At 36.3% G+C, this 20958-nt stretch overlaps 1 protein-coding gene across 1 annotated transcript in view; it reads right to left on the bottom strand.

Annotated features, from left to right (window-relative positions):
- LOC134748369 (homeobox protein prospero) overlaps window positions 1-20958 on the bottom strand; it is a 126646-nt gene that overhangs the window by 32166 nt on the left and 73522 nt on the right. The gene's annotated exons all lie outside the window — the stretch shown is intronic.

Genomic DNA, 20958 nt, shown 5'->3' with positions numbered 1-20958 from the left:
AAAGTAGCAACGTTCCAATAGTACATTCAGTAACCATACTTAAGTAATGTGTTTAATCTAGATTTTTGAAGAAGGTTAAAGAAAACATCTTAATTTTTCTGTAGTCCTATTAGGTATACCTACAATATATGGCAAAATAAGCGGATTAATAATATCGAAAATTCATTTTCCTATCAAAAGTAGGTAGGTACCAACAACAAATTACAGTCATTTATAAACTGATATAATCGAATCACTAATATTCTCAAATAGTTCTTACATCGATCGTGGTTAAATTTACATAGAAAGATTCGTTTTATTATCGAAGCGATCTAAACTGCACGCTATCGATACCAATTCACATATAATAGTTCCGATAATTCTTAATGACTTGTAATTTGAAATACACTAATATTGAATGAATTGTAGCCAGGTAAGTATAATTACTTTGAATTAGAAGCCAAAACTATGATATATTTCTTTGAAAGATTTCTTGGATTTTCCTATAAGACCGAGAATACCTATTGGAAGTACAGTCAAAGAATTGATTTCTGTGTCTTGTCGGAGTGATAATTAATAGGAAGGTTAGGGATCTCATTCCTGTTAAGGTGACGTTCGGATTAGAGAATGCGAATCGATTATAACCGTAACCAAAATAATTGGTTATAACCGATTATTTTGACCAAAGCTCGTCATAACCGATTATTGGCAACTCGAATAACCGGTTACGAAAATCGAGTCATCTTCTAATGACTACAAAATCGTCCCTTTTTTGGCTGTGACTATAACTTTTATCATTCGTGTACTTTAATAACAAAATATATCTAATTTACTTGCCTTATTTATGAAATCATTACTGTTGCGACATTACTGGTGCGGCTTTGACTCGGGCACTGTATCTTTCAATATTCTTGACAAAATGAGTGACAGATTGAACGTAATGCAGCTCTGCAGTTGCCATCCGAACATCACCCTTATTGGCACTTTGACACAGAAATCAATTTCCTTGACCATACCTAGATTTGTATAAATAAGTATCTAGAAGGAACGACTTGTATTAGTAAACTCAGTCAGTATTTATGTTAGGCAGTTTTTTTACTATTCACGACGCATAAAATCTTAAAAACTATAAAAAGTCTCCCGTGCGTGTTAAAATGAACGACCAATGAAAACCATATTATGTGCTAGGTAAGTAGATGTCAGATAATGGCGGACACACCTAACAAAGCAGACATTAATTCCTTTTGGAGCGTGACTCCGTTTGCCAGTGGACAATGAAGCTAAAAATGTCAGAAATAATTCTGTGAGACACGCCGTGTTTCCGTGTTTCCACTACACTTTTTAAATTCTAGATTCAGAAAAACTAAGTAATTAACCAACCAAGCATCTATCTATAGTCCAAAATCATCCAATTATTGTCCACAACTAACTCGAGTGTATTTGTTTATAATTTGGATGACCAAATTGTGGATCGAAATGTATTTATAAATGAGAGAAAAATCCGAAAAGTAAATTGGTGTCGATACTTAATTACGCAAGGTACATTGGGTTAACTTCGGAAGCGAAATAATTTAAACCAGAAGCGTTTAATAGCCATATGTTATAGCAAATGCATTTTTAAAAGTATGATAATATAATTTTCTTATCCATTGGTAAGGTTTTATCTAGTCGCCTCTATTGACAAATCCTCCCCCAAGCACCACAGAAAAAAGATAAATAAAATACCCGCGTTGACAAACAAGTCAATTCGAAAGTAGGTACACTGACATCCAAATGATGTCATTAACTTATCGTGCATTTCCCTCGTACTTGTTTGTACATGTACCAAATGATAACATACTGATGTCAGTGTACTTACGTTCGTATGGCCTCAAAGAAGCGTGACGCAGTGGACAACTGGACACCCAATGCGCTTTGATTACAGTGGGCTGTTAATAGCATAAGTTACCTATCAATAAGATCATTATAATGAAGAATTCTAAATCAAGGGACTTTTAAATGTATCTGATAAAAAATAACATTTTTCGTAACTATTGAATCAATGAATTCCGTTGTATTAAATGGGTTTTGGATAAAGGTTTTAGTTTCAATAAAAAAGGTAATAAGAAAAAAACAATGCATATAAATAAACCATATCATACCTACCTATATTCTTGTCATCATCTACCAACCTTTTAGTGATACAGTGGACACTATTTCCTCCAATGGACCATTGAAAAATTACGTGACACAGTGGACATATCCGACTGAAAAACGTGTCACAGTGGAAACTCCATCATCTCGCGTCTCTGGCAACATCCGCAATTTAGATGACAATGAGATGGTATCAATGGGGCTGCTTCCGATGGCGTGACCGGCCACTTGCGACCGCCGTCACGGGCTTTGCTTGTGTTGCCGAACAACATCTCATTATAAAAAAAATGTAACAACTAGGCTCCGCAACAGAATTGTCAACCCCATTTTCACCTCTTTGTTTTTAGGGTTCCGTACCTCAAAAGGAAAAACCGGAACCCTTATAGGATCACTCGTGCGTCTGTCTGTCTGTCTGTCCGTCTGTCACAGCCTATTTTCTTCAAAACTACTGGACCAATTAAGTTGAAATTTGGTACACATATGTAAGTTTGTGACCCAAAGATGGACATGTAACGTAAACAAATTAGTTTTAAACACGGGGGCCACTTATATTATGAGTAAATGAGAAAATTAAAAAATAAATTTTGTCAAACTATACCGTGTTACATATCAAATGAAAGAGCTCATTGTGGGAATCTCAAATATATTTTTTTATAATTTTAAGATAAACAGTTAAGAAGTTATTCAAGAAAATAGGCAAAAATTGACCATTCCCCCCCTTTATCTCCGAAACGACTGGGTCAAATTTTTTGAAAAAAATGCACAAAATAGATCTTTACCTATAGATCACTGGAAAACCTATTAGAAATGTGCAGTCAAGCGTGAGTCGGACTTAATTACTTAGTTTTTGATCCGACCCCTACGGGTTTTTTAGACATTTCTACATAAAAAATACATTGTTTAAATTGTGTAATGTACGGAGTCCTTGGAACGCGAGTCCGACTCGCACTTGGCCGGTTTTTTTTATGATATAGGATAACAGGATGCAAATGAACAAATGAATTGCCTGATGGTAAAATTGGTAAACAATTAGCGACGTTTATAAACCCCTGCAACACTAGAGGGGTTGCAAGTGCGTGGCCGGCCTTTAAGATGGGAGTACGGTCACAGTTCATTAAATGAATGAACTGAAATGAAATTAACTTAATTTCGCAATTGCATCTGGTTCGGCCTAGATCATGATTGCTAAAAGTCAATCAGTAGGTACTATAAGTAGGTAGTCCGTATTTTCTGGAATATACACAATTTTGTAAATAGTATTTACAATATGTAATTCATCATTTAATTTGTACAGCTGTTCAAAAAGTAATCCTTACTTATACTATCTTAAAAGGATTACTAAATACTAATCTTATTTTTTGAACAGCTGTACAAATTAAATGATGAATTACAATTTACAATTACAATCTGTTATTGTCCGTTTTCCAAAAATACTAGTTTATCATATTGCCACTACATTTCTCACACTACGCCTATTATGTACCAGCAAACGAGCAGGTACTCTTAGATCTATGCGAAAAACGGCATTCTTTATCCCCATACAAATATGACTCACTTTAGCTTAACCAAATAATACCATCACCATCTAACTATCGAATACTCGTAACATAATTCATCGCGTCAACGAAAAATAAACTTAAACAGCTCAATCTTAAGGTCTAAATTAGGGTGTAAGCCGGTTGAAGTATACAGCGTGTCGAGATAGTGATTGTAATGAACTTTGCCTGTAATTTGTGGTCATTTCGGTGGAGATTGAACAAAATGGCCGGTGGAGCGTCTCATATTGTTCCGGTGTTTCCGGTGCTTTATGCTCAGGTTTCTATTAAGGTCGATGGACTGTCGGTTGCAAAACTATGGAAGGTATTAACTAGCTTTTCAGATTGAGGATAAAATGCATGCGCTTATTCGCTTCGTGCAAGACCGTGGGGCCGCTCTAGTTGGTTTGCAACATATTGCTTATTTGACAATTGGCAGCTTGCCAATAGTATGAAGATGTATCACAAAAGTTCATATTTTAATCATGTCGTGCGTCAGCGTCTCTTGTATTTCTCCCATCACCAACTTGACACCTAAGATATAAGATATAACTCTGTAATAGATGGATATAGTCTTAGGAAAAAACGTGCCACGGAATCAAGAAAATTTGATTCTCGATCAGATGGCGCCACTATCTTTGGCCTACACTCGGATAGATGGCGTCGACGGTTTCGTTTGTTATTTAACAATTTTAACGCATATCAGTGAGAGAACATGGGTCAAAATCATATAAAAATAATTAATGCAAATATTAAAAAACACATTTATCCATATATAAATTGATTTTATGGTGCTTTTATACATCTTTGTTTTTAGTTTTAATCGTGTGTCGATAGATGGCAGTGAATTTATTTTGGCTACTATGACAGTACCGCTCTATCCTATTATTTCCTCTTTGTTGACACATAGCCAATTCTTGATATTGCAATGTTGGTACTAGTTAGGTATATTATCATTGCCTTGTTATGAACTTCATAAAGGCGGTTCCTTCTGCCGTTGCTCTACGCGAGAACATTTCCATCTTCAGTTGGCAGTCCTCAACTGCGTTTCTCCAGAAGCTTCCTGGCTCACACAGCTAAACTGTAGAATGAACGCCCGCGGTATTTCCGGCGTAACCCTATCTTAAAGGTACCTCTGGTGTTGCAGGTGTCCATGAGCGACGCGAGGGCTTACCATCAGATGATTCATCTGCTCGTTTGCCTGTTATAGTCGGCGAGAAAACTTGTATCAAAAATTAAGCACGTAAATGACAAAATGTTTAAGGTGCGGAACTTAAAACGGTGTAGCCCCAGTATGGATTCCATATCGCACCATAAAACAAAAACAACTCCCCTCTATCGCAATGTGTGTTCCGGTGATTTGGCACCATGAATAAGCAATGTGTCTGACCCTACTGCAACTAATTCCTGTACGCAAAGTCGTAATTAAGTAGGGTATAATTTAGTTTTCAACAATGTGGAGGACTTCTAACGGCTGCTTGTATTGGCCAGTAAATTAAATGCGTAAATATTCGGAGATAGTCTTGTCCCCGTGACACTGTGCACGCAATTGGGATGATGACACATGTTGAATTTGAAAACAAATTAAGTACAGTCAAATATAGTACCACTGTATATATATTGTATGTAAATAAAGTGTTTGTATTTATTATAAAAAAAAAGTACAGTTAAATAAATATAAAATGAGCAAATCGTCATAACAATTTTGACATAAAAAAAGTAAATTTCAAATCCAAAGATAGTAGACGCGTACCTAGGGTCCACCCAGACAAGTGTTTGTCCGATGTTAAATTTGCCAAATTTTTATTTTCTGACCGAACGAGTTTTTCTCAAAAGTCGTAATATTTTCTAAACTTTAGAAAAAGGCATCCTGGAGAAACAATTGGGTTAGGTAGGTTGTTACCTTTGCCACCGTTTTGAAAATCTGACGGTTTTCGTAAAAAAAAATGCGTCCGATCAAATGAACCATTGGGTAAAAAATATTTTCACGTTGCGATAGGTAAACCTTTCAACTTAGGAATGTAAATCTTATTGGGATTAGTCCGGTTTCCTCACGATGTTTTCCTTAGGAACTGGCAATTGAATTATATATTGTACGTAAATTATAAGAAATTCGTATAGTTTAGCTCAAATTATATGAACTTTTCGGCTTGGGATGGTGGCGATGGTGAGTGAAAAAAGTTCTCCTTATATTTAGCAGCTAAACTATAAGCGCTAAGATTCAAACCCACATCCTCCGGTTAGAAAACCTAAGATGTTAGGTTAAGCAACTGGCTCCCAAAGGTTGACTAGACTATAGCCAGCATTGTCTAAAGCGGGCACACAGGCCTGCGACCTGTTGATATCCACCCTTAGGGCACCACTAGTGTTGTGTGTTTGGTGCTTAGAATTTATCGACATATCGATGGTTTGGCGGGAAAAATATTAAGACAAGGCCAGATAAAAGAAAAAGTTTTTAAGATTTACGGCCTTCCCGTACCTACGTGACAGAATAAAAATTTGTTTAATATAATAACCTGCTCAGCAAAATTTGTAATACAGACTTTCTTGATGTTGTTTTTTTAACAGTTGATAATATACGTAAATTGGTTTGTCAATACTAACACTAAAGTAACAACTGATAACCTACTTTGAATTTGTCATTCGATATTTTACAAAATGTCTTATTATCAAACCATAAGAAAAATCTTTCATCATATCAAGCACTACTAATCCTCAAGCGGCGTCAAGTATGTCGATAAAAATCTCAAATGAACATACATACTTTTTTGACATACCACTGTCGACGGTGGTCAACCACAGCCACATCAATATTAAATATATGTTCACTTTTGAACTCCCTTATAATGAGGCGAAGAATTTCTAGGTAAATATATTTGACATGTAATTAGGCGTGACGAGATGTCGACAGCACGACGGAAATGCTTTCCCTGCCCTTTGCAAACCAGGTGCTAGCGCGGAAGTGGAGGTTTAGTATGAGAAAAGATTTTTCAACAGGCATTTTTAAGGCGAGGTACAGATTTTGTGGTATTTTAGTTATTTTCTATCGAGTGAACTGCATTTATATATCGGCCTGTTAAGTTGCTTAATTTTTACTGACGTTGTAAACAATACGAAATTTGGATATATATCTGGAAGACAGTTTTAAATAATTTAAACTCGTTTTTAAATTCTGACCGGCCAAGTACTCATAAATAAATACACACATTTATTATTCTACAGAATTACTATAGATAATCATCGTCGCTACCGTTGTGACCATATGGTCAGTTACCATAAGTCACCGGTCTTTAAAATTACTCTACTTCGAAAGGGAGTGTACCTCATTAAATTTACTATGTACATACGTCATTATAGAGGGTAAAGGGAATAATTGAGGGGTTGTGGGGGTGAACAGTTCCCACGCATTCCTGCACTTCCCCTTTCGGTACCATGTGGTGCAATGTTGTATTATTATTGGTATTGCAAATTGTCTTAACGGGTGGCAAGTTTTCTTTATGGGAGTAGATATAATTTGTTATTGAGCGTTTAGTTCATTTTGATAACTTCGCCCGCTTTGCAACTTCTGCTGCTGACTGTTACTTAAGTATTATATTAATCACAATAGAGTCATCGTGAAAACAAATGAATTGTAATACACAAATGGAAGTTACATAATCGTATATAAACTTAAACGGCCTTAGTAAAAGTTAGACAACGTAAAGTTAAAAACCTAGATAGAACAAAGGTTCTTTTACCCTATCATTATATCTGGGCATTAAAAGTGACCATTACATTTTTAATAAGCCAAAGGTCGCAGGACGGTAATAGCGCTTAGACATGCTAGATTTACCGATAAAGCGCGCGAAGAATCGAACGAAAATCAAAATGGCTGACAGTCGTGGCGGCGAAGAATCATAAATTATCGTGTAAATATTGGATTAATTGCTTTGTAAAATTTAAGGTCTGGTCTCTCGTCAGTATTAATGTAAACAGTTTATTGATGTTTGTTGTAACGGTATGAGATGGATATATCATTAATCATAGTCGTTTTTTGATTAAACAGAGGATCTATGATACGAATCGTCGTAAGTAGATATAGGTAGCTACTTGACATGAACTACTGACCTTAAGAGTATTCTGAATAACAAGTCATTTATTGAATAATTTCTAAGTCTTGACAAAAATGGTAAATTTTTCCATCTTGTTGCATGAAAACGCGACATTTTCATTGTTTCAAGAATCTGAACGGAAGGTTGGTTGCTTTACTGGTGCATGCGAAATGAAATAGAGTCTAGATCCGAGACGATCGTTAAGGTCGTATCAAAACCAGTCCAAAACCATAACAAATTGTTAAATTAGAATCGACCCCCAATACTCTCTATATTTGGGAGTCTTAAAATTAGCTTTAGACTCCCTTTGCGATGTCTACAGAAAAGATGCGAACGAGTTAAGCTTAATATAAAATGTGTATGGCCCATATGCGAGAATGGTGGTCTTCTAGCTCAAGCTTAGTAGTAAATAAAAATGGTAGTAAGAAAAAGCGCACTGTTAAAATTAAATGAATACAAATTTCTTGTGTCACATAATTTTCCTAACGTTTTCTACTTCCTTATTTGTAGATATTTTTAATATGATACCTTTACAAATCAATATTCAGACAAAACACGAGCAGTAAAGGGTGAAGCGGCAATCAGCATGCATAACTTATAAGTGTTCGTGCCGCGCCATTACTGTGGGCTTCTATGAAAAAGGACAGTCCGGCTTATCGCTGTATCGCCAGAATAAAACCGGCGATAAGATCGGCTAGGGATGTACCAGGACTTCACTTTGTCGATAGTTCGCTTTTTATAGAAAAGCTAGCTTTTTAATAATAAAATTTCCGTGAGACACAGCCACATTGAATATATTTAAACCAGAGACACTCACGTAATTTAAGAGGAGGATTTTTTAAGAAGATTCGCCTTAAAATACGTAAGCGATCCGTTTCAATATACCTACTTCAAGCTACCTTTTGTTCGCGACTTTATCCGTGTAAAAATCGTGTTCAAAAATCCAATCTTTTAACTACCTAAATTAGACTTACTTACCTAGGGAACCGGGACCTCCTACTCTGTAGGCAGGGTCACTACCGGCTCGGCTAGGAGGCCGTTAAGGGGATCCCATGACCCAATAATCCCTTAGTTTTCTAATGTTTTTTGTAGCTTATCATGTTAACAGTAACGGTTTTAAATAATATAACTAGTATCCCATACACATCCCATATTTACTTCAAAGTTTATTGTTTCCGAGATATTTGGCATCAAAGTTGAACAATATTAGGCCAAAAAACTGGTTTTCTGGCCATTACTTTTGTGTTAATTATAATTAGTTTAAAATTAAAACCTTAGACAAATTTTTAGAGACGTCTAATACGAACCCAAATATGTAGATTTCGTATATGTAAGATCTTTCAAAGCAATCGAGATACGAAAAGTGTTTTTTTGACAATGCTTAAAAAAATCATAAATACATAAGTATTAATTTCTTTCAAAATCAAAATAAAGAATTAAAGAACCGATAATCGTTTGTCTTATAATTCTGTATGTAGTGCAAAAGTAGGAGATACGATTCAAAACTTGTCAAAAGTCGATGAAAACCTCGGGTAGCCCCTTAAGGAAACCTGATACATAGTCTAGTCAAGAGGATAATCGTTGATAGAAACGCCAATCGAAACTTAAATAACGAATGGAAATATACGTGACTTTTCGTAGCATCTGTCATCCCGATACATTTGTTCGTTTCGTTTGGCGTTTATCGATTGTCAACTTGGCTGCTCCTGTTCGGCAACAAGTATCAGTTCATCGAGCATCGATATCGGTAGGTTCCCACCCGTACGGCCCGTGGAAGACAGGCACTTATTAGCCGTCATTATCTACCCGGTATCACACGGCATATGGCCAATACAACGAATATGACCACGAACGGCCACGACACTGCCGACATGCGATCCTAATTACTGTACATACTTACGCTATTTGCTATTTGACATGCCATGGAGACTTGTTAGGCGAAAATGGCGGGTTTTTAGTAAACTTAGGTGTACTAACGCCCTTTTAAGGTAAGAAGGTATGCTGCGAGGTAGACAAATGCTATCGCATGTTATATCCCTAATAATTATGATACCTTGAAATAGGTTATCTTCTGATTATATTATCCATCGACCTCATTTTTTTTATAATTCAAATAGTAATAACATAATTCACGACCTATTGAAGTCAAAAAATACATTTACATTTCAGTTTTTAATCCGATTAACAGCTCCAAAGTCTGTTTTTTTATTCCGTAGAACTAAATGACGTTTCATGTGAAAGACATGACATTTCTTAGTACCACATGAAATGTCATTTTAGTCTACGGAATAAAAAAACAGAATATAGTAATTATGTCACCCTTGCATTGGATATTCAAGAAAAAATACCTAAAAGGTCGTTTGATACGTAAGTATTGAAAAGAAAAACAGAAGAAATTTTAAATATAATATCCAGGAAAAATACTGAAGTTTACAGCATTTTGTAGTCATAACTTTTAGTATTTTTACTGCGAGTCGAACTTTTTTTTAAACCCTACAAGTGTTTTAAGTAGGTACCTATAATAAGTTTCCAACAAACTCATAAAAATGGCCAATAAAGATTTGCTCCCACAAATGTTATCAAGGCTATAATGAACACCATTAAAATCCTAACTACGCCCACTTACGAGCTCGTTTCAATGTTTATCATTTGTTGCGAAACACTGTTTCTTATCGTCGTCTGTCGCACAGAAAATTGATAAAACATATCTCGTTACAAATTAATATTGCATGGTGCTTGGTATAAAACATGAGAGACCAGCAAGTATAGAGAGAGCTACAATCAAAGAAATTTGGTAGCTGATTTAGCTAGCTGCTATTATACCATCTAATTAATATTTTATACTATATAGTACTAATTGTCAAAAAAATTATGCACTTTTTCCATAAAGATACTATCGATTTTCAAAGCTATTTCAAATAAATATATATTTTTTTGTTTGTATAGTTTGTCTTATACAAAAATCGGGCAAAAAACAATACAGCTAGTAACCAATCTTAAACTAAAGGACTCTAAAGAGGTATCTAGAATTATATGTATGGCTGACAGCTGACAGCTGATTTGTAGATAGGTACTATTACGTGGTAATATCATGTCTAATTAGGAACAATACACGCCCGTGCATAATATATACATATATAGCCTACTTAGTTTCCTCGACAGTAGATAGAAAACATATCTAATCTAATTTTGTATTAAGGAAAAACGTTTGCAATGCTTTGAAATAAAGAAAAAGTGGAAAACTCACTGTCTTTGGCGAGATTCGAACTCGTGACTTGGGGACCTGGAATAGGCTGGTGAATACCATACTTTATTTCTAAGCAAACAGCTAGTCGCTCATGACTTATATCCGCACGCGACACAACCCTACACCACATCTGGTGGGTTTCTTATCAAGACAGTAACACCAGCCATTGTTGTGAAGGAAAACATTTTTATCTCATTACTCATATTTCCGTTCATCACTTTATCATTTCACACTAAAAAGCCGTATCTTTACTTAAGTCTCATAGGACTTTGGGCGTTCTTGTTAACGATCGTGAAGTAAAAACCTAGAAATGAAATGACAGCTAGTTTTTGTTATTTTGAAGGATAACCCTTGTTTATTGTTATTGCAACTCGTTAACCCATCATTATCGGTCATAATATTTGTTTACGATGTCACAAAAGATTTTTTGGTCGCAGTTGTCAAATTTTAACTATATTTATTTGGGTCCGGTTTGGGATGATTGACGCATACGAAAATGACACCGTAAAAAGTTATTGCTGTCCTAAGAAAAGTATGCAGATGCGTGAAGATAATTAATTTCATTGCCTTGATTGTCTTGATCTATGTATGCAAAAAATCTGACGGTGTGAGCTGATAGATTGTTTGTTTTAAAAAGGGACAAAATGTCGCACCGTGGGTCTAGAGTGACTAGACAAAATAAAAGATCAGAAAGACAAAAAATTTCTGGCCACATATCAATAGAACAGGTCAAGAGTACAGTCAAGGTATTAACAAGGAGGATATAATAAGATAGAGCGGTACTGTCATAGTAAATTTTGTAACCGCTGTAAATTCACTGCCATCTATCGACATAGTTTAAAACTAAAAATGAAGATTTATAAAAATACGTTAAAATGTATTTAAATATGGATAAATGATTTTTTTATTTGCATTAAATATTTTTATATGATTTTGACCCATGTTCTTTCACTGATATGCGTTAAAATTATAAATAACAAACGAAATCGTCAACGCCCTCTATACGAGAGTAGGCCAAAACTAGTGGCGCCCTCTGATCGAGAATCAAATTTTCGTGATTTTCGAGGCACGTTTTTTCCTTAGACTGTATCCATCTATTACGGAGTTATATCTATCTTTGGTATTAAATATCGACACGGACAAAGTGCCAAAAATATGTACCCTGGTACCCACCACCTTAATGTACGGGCAATAGGGTTTTATATGTATATACATATTTTTGGCACTGTCCATGTTGAATTGTTGATATTTAATACCCTGACTGTACCACAATGGGCAGATTTCGGGACATATCTATTGTCCCTATAAAATAAAATTTGTGGTCACATACCAGGGTCGAGAGCACCGCAAGAAGCAGAACTTTGGAAACAACTTATTGAAGCGTTAGCGAAGGTCTTCGTTTTGACTCGGGCAATCTGCTTTTGTATCCGGATGTTCTCCTCTACAGGTCGCAATTCTCAGCCGATTCTCGTGAAATTTTGTGAGCAGATTCAGTATTTAAATATATTTTTATATCGGTTCGTTTATTTGAAAATGTTCAAAATGGTAGAAATTGGTATGACGGACTTAAGTGTCATTAGGGTCTACGGCACCTAAGAACATTGAGAGTAAGCTGTGATAATGACTCAACGAAGTATTTTTTGTCGTAACATTTTTTTACGAATTATCGCAAGGTCTACAGCTCACAGAGCGACTAGTTTATATGTACCTATGAAATAAAATCTCTGGTCACATATCAATCTCCCTCGGGCCCCGCAAGGAGCGGAACTGGGCCGCAATTGGCCCCTAACGAGGAAACAATCTTGCACGCGCTCCGCTTGCGACGGAACTCTAGTCAATCTCGGCGCGAGTTAGGCGGGGGACACATGACCTGCGGTTTCAGCATGTTTGCATTTTTATCACCTGTCACTATGCCTGTCACTTTCGCACTTACTTGTTAGAACGTGACAGGCATGGTGACAGGCGATAAAAATGCTACCGTGCTCAGCCCGCTGCTAGCATAACTCGCGCGCGAGAACGCAACTCATGCTAGACGGTAGGGTTCAAGCGCATTGGAATGAACTGTCGCCTGCGGTATTTCTGGACCGATACGACCTTCAAACCCTCAAGAAAAGAGCGTACAGCTTTACTCAGGTAGCATTAATACGTCATTATGACGTCAGCAACGTCGTAATCACGTCATTATGACGTCAGCAACGTCATAATTACGTCATTATGACGTCGCTAACGTCACTGCTAGCTGGGAAAGGCCGGCACCCCTCTGATGTTGCAGGTTGTTGTCTGCTCGTTTGCCTCCTGTATAAAAAAAAACCGGCCAAGTGCGAGCGGACTCGCGCACGAAGGGTTCCGTACCATTACGCAAAAAACGGCAATAAAATTAGGTTCGTTGTATGGGAGCCCCACTTAAATATTTATTTTGTTCCGTTTTTAGTATTTGTTGTTATAGCGGCAACAGAAATACATCATCTGTAAAAATTTTAACGGCACCCTAAAAAAAGAAAAAAGTCTCTTTTGTGGACTATACACGAGTTACACGACTCGAATACATATATACTGATTTGAGTCTTTAGTACTGAAATAATGTATCCCACGTGTATGGGTGCAGCATAAAAATTACTGTTGATTCTCTTAACTTTGCAATGTGTATAGGAAAGACTCGAACGAGTTAAGCATACAATAAGATGTGTATGACTATAATAAACAGTTCATCATGTAGACAAACGTACGTGTGTATGTCTGTATGTGTGTTCGACTGCCTGGAGCCCAATTCGAGAAAAAAATCTTAATCTGCTATTGATATTTTACTCGTTTCCTGTAGGTTTGCACGAACCAGTATCAGTTGTCATATAACATTAACAGAAATAAGCATATTTCACGAATTTAATTATTTTCGACAGGGAAAAGATTTATTCTGCCGCACGATTTATTCTTTTGTAGGCTTTCGAAATGAAATAAGATTTATTGAGACCAAGGCCGAAACATTGGAAAATTAAAATAAGCCGTTTCTAAAGAGGATTAAAGACATTTTATATTTTACCGCGTGTAATGGTTTTATATATATCTGTGTAAGTTTTAAGTTAATATAATCCAAAAGTTAGTTTATTACTACCCCAAGCGTCAATGTACTTACCCAAAACAAAATAAAACAAAAATTTCTCTTTTTTTCTTTTTTCCTTTTTTTCTATTTTTTTTTTGCTTTACAGCAATTTCATAAGCACCACCCGTCTACTTTTCCCTACACTTCCCTGAAAATAAATAAATATTATGGGGTAATCTTACATAAATCGAGATAGACCAACGGTAAGCTCAAAAAGCCTATGGAGGAACCTGATCTTCAACAGAAGGACATGATGTCACGATCCTCAGCATTGAGGGACCGACTGAAGAAGAAGAAGAAGCTCACAAAGGCTTGTGGCTAGACGGCCTCAGATCTATATTATAGAAAGATATAAATAAATACTTAAACACATAGAAATGATCCATAACTCAGGTAAAATATTTGTGATGAACACACAAAGAAATGACCTTACCAGGATTTGAATAAATAAATTCAAACTTCGTAAATATCTTTCAGTGTATCCCCACCTTACATTGATTGTTTGAAAGGAAGAAGCAATTTGTTGTGCCATACATGGAAGTGTCCTAAGTGCAAGTGCAATGGGTTAGGGAAGTTTTGACTGCCGCTAGGATGCTCCTATTAGACCAATTGAGCCATTAAACAGACGTACATCCTTGGTGAGTTGAGGATCGCGGGATGTTGTGAGTCTTTATGATATGTCAAATTAGTCACTTGTTTTTTGGGACAATTGGATAAACGTTAAGTCGTGAAATTAGAAGGGGACAAAAGATACGTGCTGAACCGGATCGGACCCGGCCTGTTCTAACGTAAGTCATCCTTACTACTATCTAAAAGCTAACGTAGAGTACGCATACGTACTCCAAATTGGGTTTATTTATCCCAGTGATTCACGATGTTGTGAACCCGTAAAGAATCATCTCTAGATCAGATTAGTCCGATCAAACCTATCAGGAAATAAAATCTCTATTTGCAGACATCTACCTCAATTCTTGTAGTAGGTATTATCTAAGCTACATATTTTATAGCTTCGCATTTCTAAAACCATTCCACCGTCGCTTGGCAAAATATGAAGACATAAGTTCAAACTGCGGACTAACTGAGTTGAAACGTTGGTGCGAACGACATCCTCAAGCCAAAATCCCTGGCCGCCGTCCAAACTACTGAAGTGTACGGGCGTAAGAATACATGCAGTTCAAGGGATATGAGAAAACACATCACTGTTAACATAGACATTTTCAACCAATGAGATTACAGAACTTTCTCAAATGCGGAAATTTTGGCATTACTGGAAGGATACAAAAAAAATTCATAAAACATTGCTGACTTAATTATGATCTTGTGCAACCGTGTATTATATTATATCGGATACTACATAGTGTGATATATTATAGCTTCCGAACCAAAAGAGATTTAAAGGAACATAGGGCCTAGCCAAGGTGACGCCAAACGAAAAGAAAAAAATGTATCGGTATGACAGAGATCTTACGAAAAGTCACATGACTATTTCCATTCATTATTTAAGTTTTGATTGGCGTTTTCTATTAACGATTGTCATGATGGCTAGGCCCCCTGATATCTTCTAGCCCGTGTGTCTCAAATGACCGTATGCATATGGAGTAGGATAACGGCACAAGTTCTGTTGCAGTTTTAATGTAGTTTGTTGGTAAGTGTAATATCTGGTAATAACTGCGGCTTAGTGTTGTGTTGTTGGCCGGTATGTTGGGCGATTTATGCGTTAAATTGCTTGCAACTTAATGCGTTTTGTTACTGAACGTTTGAATATTACAGACATACTTAAACTTAGCAAAAAAGATGTATCTACAACTTAGCTATGAGGTTACTGGGTGAAGGAAACTGGTAGGACCATAGTCGTTTCTTTTTAAGAGGTTTTTTTTTTAATACCACGTCGGTGGCAATCAAGCATACGGCCCGCCTGATGGTAAGCAGTTACCGTAGCCTATGGACGCCTGCAACACCGGAAATATTACACGCGCGTTGCCGACCCTAACACTCCTCTCGGTCGTTGAGCTCTGACAACCTTACTTACCGGCAGGAACACAACACTATGAGTAGGGTCTAGTGTTATTTGGCTGCGGTTTTCTGTAAGGTGGAGGTACTTCCCCAGTTTGGCTCTGCTCTAGATCTGGAATGACATCCGCTATCCTGTGCCCTACCACACAAAGCGAGATGTCATTCACAGTGCCCATACCTCTCTTTTGGACGTAGTTTAAGGACATATCCGGGTCCGGACGCAGTTTAAGGACATACCCGGGTCCAAAGGACATACCCGGGTAACACGCAGGCTTTGACACAAAAAATAATCCAAAATAAATTAATCAGAATACATTATTCATGAAATAAAACTATGAAAACGGATTATATCGGGATGTATTATAAATTCAATATACGCGATAAATCCGTTTTCATAGTTTTATTTCATGAGTAACTATCGCGGTAACCGAAGACAGAATACATTATTATTCAAGTTATTCAACAATGCGTAGGATAACCATGTACCTCTAAGTATATGGAAGCTTTTAGGTTAAAAGTTTCACTAAAATGCTTATTACAGCTGTCTTCTAAACTTAACAGCTAATTGTTTCAACAAAGCTAAACCGTCTGAATTGTCGCATTTTACTTTCCTTGAATTAATGCGCGCACCTCGGCAGTATCTTCCATCCTAAGGCATAAAGACGTTTCTCCATATAAGTCTCACTGTTACATATGTCTTTTTGCTTCAACAGTAATATCAGTATTTAAGTAGAACGGAAGTTGGGCGACCGGTCGCGCGACTAGTCGCAAGGACGATTATTTTTAGATGTTATTTGGTGACCTAGGTTCCGTTAGTATTAGGATAATTAGAGCTAATTCCCCACTATTCTATACAATTTTTGAGTTTTTTGTCAGCTGTAATTGTGAAAAAGCAAACAAAATTTTATATTTTTCTAGGTTAGTTATAAAAATAGTGACGTAACCAACCGTTTTGATATACGTAGGTATCTAAGTACCTGGATATGTATAATCTTGCATTTTAATATAGAATTCTCTAATTAAAATCTGCGCTAAAAATTGTCTATTCGGCATAAGCCAAAACATTAAATAAAAAATAACGAAGACACTGAAGACGTTTGAAATTAGATTTCAGATATCAAAAACAGGCATATCCCGTAGTATATATATGTAGTTCGAATTTCTCGCTATAAAAAGCGCGGCTTTATTAGAAGCGTATGCGGACCTAGCCAAATTTAACCAAGAGAATTAAACACTTGCTACAATTAGCAGTAAGCAGGAAACGCGAGAGGATGTCCCAACAACGTTAGCTGAAAAAAGTCGCATCTGCATTTCACACTCGAATCAGATACGTCCTTGTGCCGCGCGCGCTCCGATATGGATTTAACCTTTGCAACATCCGTCGTCTTTGACGACTTTAATTGACCCATATTTTAATTGAAGTGTTAAGTGCTTTGTGGCATTCGTTAGTTGAAGATTGATGCATTTTAAGGAGATGCGATTAATTGGAATGATTTTCAGATAAAGTAAAAATCAGGTTTTCTTTGTGAAATAAAATTTTATCAGCTTCGGCGGGTGTCTATGTACTCATAGTAATTTAATTAAAAATTACTTACAATGAAAAAATGATAAAAGATTGCCCCGTTGCTCCTAAAATATGTCTTTGAAATAGTTTTTCAAATTAGGACCATAAGAATGAAAGTAATGATACAGTAAAGAATGAAAGTGAAAAAATATTCTGAAATTAAGTTTTAAATATTTATAAAGCCTCATTTTCATGTTTCATGTTTAACACTTTAACTGCACAATTTCGCGAACAAGATTAGATTTATCTCAAACCAGCAACTTCATTGACTAGACTATAGTGTCGTAAACACGGCACACGCGTCACAAATTTCACAATTGGTAAAAAGGAAATATCCTTAATGAACAATTAAGCCAAGAACAATCTATTTGCGTGCGCTAATGTGTCATACTCGTATTTACTTGTGGTGTCTGGGCCACGCACTAAAGTCATATGGCACACATATGCGAGTGTGATGAATCACCTAGGTACTACTTACTGGTGATAAATCTTGTGAACACATTGTTATGAACAGCTGTCATCAAAATTTAACTTTTTTTTTAAAATAGGTTAAAGTTAGAACTTAGTTAGAACTGTAGAAAAGTGACAAATCCTTTATCGACAAACGACAATCGAAAAATTAAAAATCGCAAAAAAAGATGCGACGAAAAACATCTATTCATTCCCATTATTGTCTTGCTATAAAGGACTCGCATCCAGGCCATAATTGTAAAAAAAAAATATGTTTCGAATAGCGTTTTCATTTCAAGTAAAAAAATAATTGACATCAAATTTTTTGGAAAATTTTGTTAATCATGTGGGAAAGGTACAAGTAACGCAAGACGTTACTACTACATATCCCACATTTTTAACAAAATTTCCCTAAAAATAACTGCTTTGCCGGATCTGCTTTGAAAATCGCATTCGTCTGTTTACACCATTTCGCGATGTCTGTTGTACTCGTACACATGCAAAACTTACAAGAAGCTTATCACAACAATTCTGCTACAATCGTGTTAGGGCAAAAAGTCGCATGTACATGCGACCTTCCTAGTCAAATGCGACTTTACTTAAAAGGTATCTTAGCCCTCAGGTAAAGTTTAGAGAAGTGCAAAGTTTGGTGCTTAGATTAAGACGAGCGATTGTCTTGGGTCAGACTTGGTAATAGTTGTTATTTAGAGACAGTTTAGATTAGAACTAGTAAGAATAGCTAGAGTTAGTGATATAATACTCGTACAATACGTAGAGTCGTTTAGTTGGGGTCAACAGAAATGGCACAAAAGTATTGTAGACAATTTTAGTTACAAGATTTGACAATTGTTTTGATGGTGATGGTGATGATGAACAAGATTTGCTTTGATTTGAAGCAGAACATATACTTTATTTTCAAATAATTATTTACAAGATAAATTAAAAAAATAGACAAAAAATGGATTTATAATTTTAAACAAAAACGGGACTTAATCGCGTAAAAACTTACGTTCATTTATGGCCTGAACGTAAAGTCACGTTCGAAACGTCAGGCCATAAATAAACGTAAGTTTTTACGCGATTAAGTCCCGTGTTAGTTAAAAATTATGAGTGAACATCGTGTTAGTTTAAATCAATATAAAAATGGATTTCTTTGAAGGTTGTTACATTTTTAGTTTTTGATTGTTAGTTGTTTGTTGTCATACATGAGGCGGGGACAAATGGGAAAACACCCTGTAAACGCACTTGCCGTGATGGAAACACTAAACTCCGATGTAAGTGCACCATACAAGATAACAGCCACTTATCTTACCACGCGATCCTGGGGCACAGCTTATTACAGACAAGTTACTTGACATTAAAAAATCATCATCATCGTCAGTCATTATCGTAAAATTTGGAATTTTTTAATTTAGATTGTCTCTTTGTAACAAACACATGTCAAAATGACAGATAGAAAAAAAATTACCATAGATTTTTACTGCTAAATCAGGAGGGCCTACCGCGAACCACGTTCGACGTGTTGCCTCCCTGTCACACTTACGTACGAATTTACAAGTTGGGAGGGTACCGCCGTGGCGAGGTGGCCTACGGATTCAAGGCGTTAGCCCGGATTGCTAAAGACGCCGGTTCGAATCCGGCCTTCACCACTGGAGGGCTTCGTCACTTTTTCTTTAATATATGAGACATATGTCTGTTTATAATGTACACTAGCTGTCAGTTTAATGTCTATGTCAACGGCCACATTTCCCCTATAGTCCAAATTAGGCGGTTGATCGCTAACGTTTAGCGCATCAGATTAAGGGTTAAATAAGTTCTAACCCCCGTCTGCAGTTGCGACTTACGTATGTTAAACTTGTCAGACATGCTAACATAGGTACTTCATGTTATTTTCTTTCCTAAAATAACCTGGAATCCGATTCAAATTTAACAATTTGTTACGGTTTTGAACTGGTTTTGATACGACCTTGAAGTGATTAGTGCATGCTAATGCTAAATGAAGTGAAAGTCGGGCGTGAGATACGCGCCTATCACCAAGACGATTGTCAAGGTCGTATCAAAACCAGTTTAAAACTACAAATAATTGTTATTCATGGTCCTGATTTTCACATGCTTCAACATATACATATATAATCAACATTGCCTTGTCACCAACAGGGAATATTACGCGAAACTCTGCATAGGGGGCGCCAGGGCGCCACTACCATAATCTGAGGGTCTATCGTGAAACAAGAAAATTTCTTTATCTAACATCTCTGTCACTCGTGCGTATTCGAGTGATAAAGAGGCAGATAGCGAATTTTCTGATTCGCGATTCCCGGTAGGTCCTCTGTAAGCAAAACCGCCTTGATGCATCAATGTCATATTTTATTATCTCTGAAAACTTGTCAAAAACCTATTAAAGGTACAGTATGTATAAGTTATATACTCTATGGTTTACTAAAAAGGCTAGCCCTGCACTCTGGTGGCAGAACATTGCAGTAATATCCCCAATTATCAACAATTATCACTTTGCACTAATAACAAGACTTATTTTTACCGGCCAGGCAGTATTTTCCAGCAAATAATTACAGTTTCATAAAAGCGTGATCTTTCAACCGTTATATAAAAGATGAATGTGAGTTAACTAAGCTGCATTAAGAGATGCACCTCAAGAAACTGTGAAGAACTCTAAGAGATTCAGTTCATTACCGCCCGCGAGAGTAGGGATGGGACACTATGACAATTATCGATTTTTTAAGTTTTTATTTTATTTTAATCTTTTGTCCGCAATCTATTTTTATAAGCTTTAATTTTATAGAAAACATTTATAGCAACATTTTTTTCCATATCATGCTCGTTCTGTCTCA

Source organism: Cydia strobilella, chromosome 16 (assembly GCF_947568885.1).
Source record: "Cydia strobilella chromosome 16, ilCydStro3.1, whole genome shotgun sequence".
NCBI classification, from domain to species: Eukaryota; Metazoa; Arthropoda; class Insecta; order Lepidoptera; family Tortricidae; genus Cydia; species Cydia strobilella.
Note: the sequence above shows the minus strand (reverse complement) of the source record. Positions and strands in the feature narration are given on the sequence as shown.